Below are 6,979 nucleotides of genomic sequence, written 5' to 3' on the forward strand. Positions count from 1 at the left end.
AAAAGGTGGAGGTAGAATGTAGATTGAAAGAAATGCGTAAATGCCTTGGTGGATTAAAAAGTGTAATGAGGAATAGAAATTTGGGAATGGATGCTAAGAGGAGACTGTATGAAGGAGTGATTGTGCCAACAGCACTGTATGGAGCAGAAACATGGAACATAAGAGAGGAAGAGAGAAGGAGCTTGAATGTGTTTGTGATGAAGTGTCTGAGAAGTATGATGGGGGTTACTAGGCTAGATAGAGTGAGAAATGAGGAGGTGAGGAGGAGAACAGGGGTGGAAAGGGAGCTGGGAGATAAGGTTGATGAAAGAGTATTAGGATGGTTTGGACACATGGAAAGAATGAGTGAAGAAAGACTAGTAAAGGAGGTATGGAAGGCAGATGTGGAGGGAGTGAACATGAGGGGACGTCCTAGGAAGAGATGGATGGATGGGGTGAAGGGGGCTTTGGAGAGGAGGGGAATGTCTGTTGAGGAAGGACGGGAGAGGACAGAAGACAGGGGTGAATGGAGAATGGTTGTATATGGAAGATGTTGCGATGCATGAGGTGAAATGGACGGGGGTGTGAGCAAAATTTTGACGCAGCCCGAAGGGATTTCTCCCCGTCCTCTCCTTTATATGGGGGGTCGCCGATTTAATGAAGCGGCCTTGCTGTGGATGTGCTGTGTCTTGCGACACTGCTTCTGACCCAGGGCAGTGGACAGGGTGCAGGGATGACCCGTCATCTAGGAGGTGCTAAGATGGGAGGAAGGGTGGAGGGGTGTGGAGTGTTTTCAGGGATGGAATGGGTGGGAATGATTTTTATGCCTTTTCCTTTTTGGCTACCTCCCTAGTAAGGGGGAAAAAGCCTCAGTATATGGTATATGTATGCAAGATCAAGTTTGTTCTTAAATTCCTGTATGGTGTTTGCACACACTATTTTTTCATGCAGTTTGTTCCAGATATCTGTCACACTGTGTGGGAAGCTGTTCTTTTTCAGGTCTCTTCTGTAGCTGTCCTTTTTGAGTTTCATTGCATGTCCTCTTGTTTTTCCTCTGTCCCACTTTAACAAGTCCTCTCAATCAAGGAATTCCTTGCCTTTCATAATCCTGTAGATGGCTAGTAGTATGTAGTATATTACTCCTTTTATGCTCACACCCAAATGTATAAATTGCTAATAAAACCACCCTGGATCATCATCAGATTGCACAATGTACTAACATGAAATGGAAGCCTTCTTTATCAGACTTGGGATGCATCAGTCACTGAAAAGTGTGAAAGTATGATCCAGGATGATTGATTTTGTCCCTGTTAATTCACCAGTGCCTCTATTCCATAGGTGTCAAATCACGCTATTGTCAATGTTTATGAGGGATTCAGTCTGTAATTAAGAGAAATGTTTGGAACCAGTCTGCAATTTTTATAGTATTTTCGTTTTTTGGAGGAATGTGTGGAGGAAGATCAGAGGTATTGGTGATTGATATCCTAAATTGTGTTTTAGTAGGATTGGTGTTGGGGAGGAGGGGAGATGAGATAGAAAAAGTTGATTGCAGGAGGTTGTGTAAGTGGAACGCTCAAACGGAATGTGAGGTATAGTAACAGGTGTGATACATAGATCAAGGGATTGTCTCCTGACATGAAGTAGCTGTGGGTGAGACGTGATTGTCCTGTTCTTAAATGCATCTGGGCTGTCTCTAAGCACCAGCAATGTTGGTAAGAAGAAGACCAAGGGTGAAGATGAGGTTTAATGGATTTTAGGTGATTTATTGGGTGTTTTTTCCAGCATTTTTTTCCACAGATGTGATAGATTTGTTCAGGTGACTGGGAAAAAGTCTGACACAGGCAGAAGAATGGTAGTATTGAATGGTGTTAATACTGCATTCTGGGCTGCCTTATCAGCTTGTTCATTTCTGGGGATACCAACATGAGATGATACCCAGCAGAAAGAAACCAATTTGAAGCACGAGGAGATTTGGATCAGCTGTGAGTGGATGTTATGGACTATTGGGTAGCGGGAGTGGAAGGAGAAGAGAGCTTCCTGGGTGCTACACAAGTCCGAGATATTTATAAAGGAGGAAGAAGTGAACGGAATATCATTTGTAGGACAGTGAGGATAGCTAGAGGTTCTGCAGTGAAGATTGAGGCAAAGGGTGGGAGGAGTCATGATATTGTGATCGAAGGGGACATTGCCATATATCCCATTCCGTGGACCGAGTGGGAGCCGTCAGTCTAGATACAGGTTGCAGAGGGATGGGAGGACAGAAAGGGATTCTTGTCGGATGATGCTTGGAAGGTGTTTTGCCTTTTGGTAGTGTGGCCAAGGCAAAGGAAGGGAGTAACTAAAGGGTTAGCATGGGGGTTATGTGTGGAATTTCTGTGCAGGTTATCTCTTAAAGTGGATAGTAGTTCTGCCATTCTCATGCCTAAAGGATGGGCGTTATGAAGGATCATAACTTTGGTGGTTAGATGGGCCAAAGAGGGTTTGGGATACTGGGGGCTCTATGGAACTCTTGTTGAGGAAAAGATATTTCAAGAGACCATTGACCAGTGGATGTCTAGACTCGTTATAGGAGTGCTGACGCAAAGCTCTAAGTTGCATATGGGATCCAGTATTTGGAGGGCTGTGGGAAAGGTTGCGGAATAGGCTCGACATCCATAATCCAATTTGTTCTGTATGAGGGTTTGATAGAGGTTCCAGAGGTAACGTCCGTCTGCTCCCCAGTTTGCGTGTGATAATGTTTTGAGGACACACATGCGTGTGGGGTTCATGTAAGGTGGAATTCAAGAATCAGTCCCAGAAATCGTGTTTTTCACTAATAATTGTAAACATTAACTAGGAGTGATCTGAATAAGGAGCAGACGACTCTGTAGTGACGTGATGCATCCTACGACCCGTCACACACTGATCAAAGAAATCTTCGGAACTAGCCTTTCCAAGTTCCTGTAGTTGGCAAGCGTAGTTCGCAAGGGTGTCCCTGCCAGCCAGCGGTCAGCCAATCAGGAACTTGGAAAGCTCCTCACGTTCCCGCCAGCCTCCCTTAAAAGGTCGGCGTTTCGCCGAGATGGGCAGAACAGTACCGACCAGCACACACAACATCTCGTCCAATCTTCTAGCCGTCCCATCGAGCCTCGCCGTCATCATCTGCTACCGCCTCGCTGACGTTAGGCTCCACGTCCAGCTACAACCATAAGCTCCACTAAGCTGTCGCCTTAGTCCGAGCTTCACCTATATTTCTCATGTGACACTTCTAGTGTCGCACCTTGTGGGTAATTACCAAAAGAAAGATTAAATATTTTGTGTTGATTTTCATTTGTCCTGCCGTTGTTCCGAACTAAAACTACTACAAAGTGGTGACCCCGGTGAAGGACAACCAGGATTATGGAAAACACACAAGTGAAACTTCCCAGTTTCTCCCGTGACTTGGAGAGCTGGCTAGTTCACACAGAGGCCTATTTAGCCACTCAAGGTAACGTGCCGGACCTCCAAGCCTTCGGAGCGTACATCGCCGCTCTACCAACGGACGTCATCGCCCTTGTCCGTATCGTCGTCTCCTCTCCGCAAGAAGGCAAGTGTTCCGCCCTCAAGACTGCTTTACGAAAGCTTTACACCAAGCCCGACGACCAGCTCTACCGAGATATCCAGCATAGTGAACTCGGCGACATCACCCCGTCACCTACCGTCAACTTAACCGCATCACGAAGCCCGACCTCTACCCCATCCCTCACGCTCAGGACTTCCACTTCAAGCTTCACGGGAAACAGGTCTTCTCTAAGATCGACCTGGTCAGGGCGTTTAATCAAATCCCCGTAGCGCCGGAAGACAGCCATAACCACTCCGTTCGGCCTCTTCGAATGGAAGATGATGGCCTTTGGCCTCCGGAATGCCGCCCAGACGTTCCAGAGGTTCATAGACCATGCCCTGAGAGACTTCGACTTCATCACCGTTTACATCGACGACATCCTCGTAGCCTCCGATACTCACGACCAGCACCGCCAACACTTCCGCCGCCTCCAAGATGCCTCCGGGCCGTACACCCGTCCAAGTGTCTCCTCGGAGTTTCATCTCTTGACTTCCTCGGACACTGTATCTCAACGGCAGGCCTGTATCCTCTCCCTCAAAAAATCGACACCATAAAAGACTTCCCACAGCCAACATCCATCAAAATGCTCCGACGATTCCTAGGAATCGTCAATTATTACCATAGATTCGTCCCTGACGCAGCTGCAAAACTCGCTCCCTTGAACGACCTCACCAAGAACCATTCCAAGCGGTCGGTCAAACCTGTGAAGTGGTCTTCCGAAGCGACCCAAGCATTCGGGCAAGTCAAGGCGGCAATCGCTGAAGCCGCCCGCTTGTCCTACCCGGTAGCTCACGCCCCCACATTTCTTACCACCGATGCCTCCTCCTCAGCAATTGGCGCCATTCCTCCAACAGAAGATCAACGGCCAGCTCCAGCCTATCGCCTTTTTCTCCAAACGTCTGGACCCTCCTCAAATTCGCTACAGCGCCTTTGACAGGGAACTGCTAGCCATAGTCTTGGCCGTCAAGCACTTCCTTTACTTCCTTGAAGGCCGGCCTTTCGTCATCCTTACAGACCACAAGCCACTCGCCCATGCCCTAGACAGGGTCAGTCTCCCGGCAGCTGTCATACCTTTCCCAATTTGATACTCGAATTGAGTATATCAAGGGAGAGGATAACCAGGTGGCCGACGCCTTATCTAGAATCACATCCAGCATCCTCCTTGACCACAACATAGACTACTCACGCATCGCCGCATCACAGAATAACGACAGTGAACTCCGCCTCCTACGTATGCACGACACTTCATCCTTACAGCTAAGACAGCTTCCTAACAACCCTGTACCATTGTGGTGTGACGTCTCCACAGGCAAACCCCACCCGTACATCCCCGCCTGCCACCGTAAGGACGTCTTCTCCTCCTTCCATGACCACAGTCATCCGGGCATCCGCGCGACACAACGCCTCGTCACGGATCGAGTCGTCTGGCCAGGCATCAACAAGGATATCAGAAAATGGACCCGGACCTGCCTCCCCTGCCAGACGGCCAAGGTTACGCGCCACGTCCACGCACCACTCCAGCGTTTTCCTACACCCACGGCACGTTTCCAGTCAGTCCATGTGGACATTGTGGGCTCCCTTCCGCCTTCTCGTGGCATGCGTTACCTCTTTACGTGTATCGACAGGTACACCAGGTGGCCAGAAGCGATCCCCCTTCCGGATATATCCGGCGAGACGACTGCCCGTGCTTTCCTCTCCGGTTGGGTATCCAGATTCGGTGCACCTCACATCATTGTCACCGATAGGGGCCCTCAGTTCGAATCTGACCTATGGTCCAGCCTCCTCAGGTTCCTCGTCACCAAACGCAACCGGACTACCGCTTACCACCCCCAAGCCAATGGACTCGTGGAACGGTTCCACCGCCAACTGAAGGAGTCGCTTAAGGCACAACCCTCATGCGACTGGGTCGACGCCCTTCCCCTGGTGCTTCTCACAATCCGCGTCACACCAAAGGTCGACAACGACATTTCCCCATCTCAGCTACTTTACGCTGAGAACCTTCGCCTCCCTGGGGAAATTGCCACGCCTGCCGTCGGCGATTCTGACCGTCACGCCCTCCTCCAACTTATCAAGGAGACATTCGCCAACACCCCCTCGCCCACCACAACCTCAACCGGAGCACCTTCCCCCGGCCCTGTCTACAAGTGACTACGTCTTCCTCAGGCGAGATTCCAAACGAACTCCTCTTCAACGCCGATACGATGGCCCCTTCCGAGTCCTCACCAGATCAACAAAACACTTCGTGATCAACCGAGATGCCAAACCGGATCGCGTCTCCATCAACAGGCTCAAGCCGGGCCACCTCCCCACCACTCCCCCTACAATACCTCTTACAACATGGTCCTAACCCCATCCTCACCACCGAACCAAGTCATTCCCCACCCCCCGAAAAACTCTCCCCTCAAAACCAATACTCCCCTCCTGCCCCTAACTCCCCAGCACCTGCAGCAGCCCCCCCAAAGTCACACAGATCACGCGTACGCGACGGCGAACCCTTATCCTTCTCCTATCCCACAACCACACCCTTCTACAACTGTTCCCGGCACCCCCCAAGATCCTCCCCACCCCACGCCCCCGCTCGACCATGCAATGCAACAATTCTCACCCAACCTTATGTCTCCACAGCTCCATACTCAACCGACCTCCCATCACCAGGCCTCCGACCTCGACAACACCACCCTGCACTCGAGCCCCCCTCCATCAAGGCCCTCCTCGCCAGACATGCCCCCTGACGGCATGACCACTCGTTCGGAGCGATTGATCCGAAGGCCAGACCGGTTCAAGTACTTCGCGCGCGTCGCTCCCTATCCTCCTCGACGCCCGCTTTCGAAGAGCGGGGGGAGTGGTGTAGTGACGTGATGCATCCTACGACCCGTCACACACTGATCAAAGAAATCTTCGGAACTAGCCTTTCCAAGTTCCTGTAGTTGGCAAGCGTAGTTCGCAAGGGTGTCCCTGCCAGCCAGCGGTCAGCTAATCAGGAACTTGGAAAGCTCCTCACGTTCCCGCCAGCCTCCCTTAAAAGGTCGGCGTTTCGCCGAGATGGGCAGAACAGTACCGACCAGCACACACAACATCTTCTAGCCGTCATCATCTGCTACCGCCTCGCTGACGTTAGGCTCCACGTTCAGCTACAACCATAAGCTCCACTAAGCTGTCGCCTTAGTCCGAGCTTCACCTATATTTCTCGTGTGACGCTTCTAATGTCGCACCTTGTGGCTAATTACCAAAAGAAAGAGATTAGATGTTTTGTGTTGATTTTCATTTGTCCTGCCGTTGTTCCGAACTAAAACTACTACAACTCTGTACCTTTTCCACAATAATAAAACACAAAACAATTAAAGTTTCTTCCCAAAGAGATCTGTGGGAGATTCCGAGGACCGTTGCCAGCCACTGGGGCTGGGACTTTGCTCTTGGGTC

Source organism: Oratosquilla oratoria, chromosome 20 (assembly GCF_046742065.1).
Source record: "Oratosquilla oratoria isolate Oo_2021 chromosome 20, ASM4674206v1, whole genome shotgun sequence".
NCBI lineage: Eukaryota > Metazoa > Arthropoda > Malacostraca > Stomatopoda > Squillidae > Oratosquilla > Oratosquilla oratoria.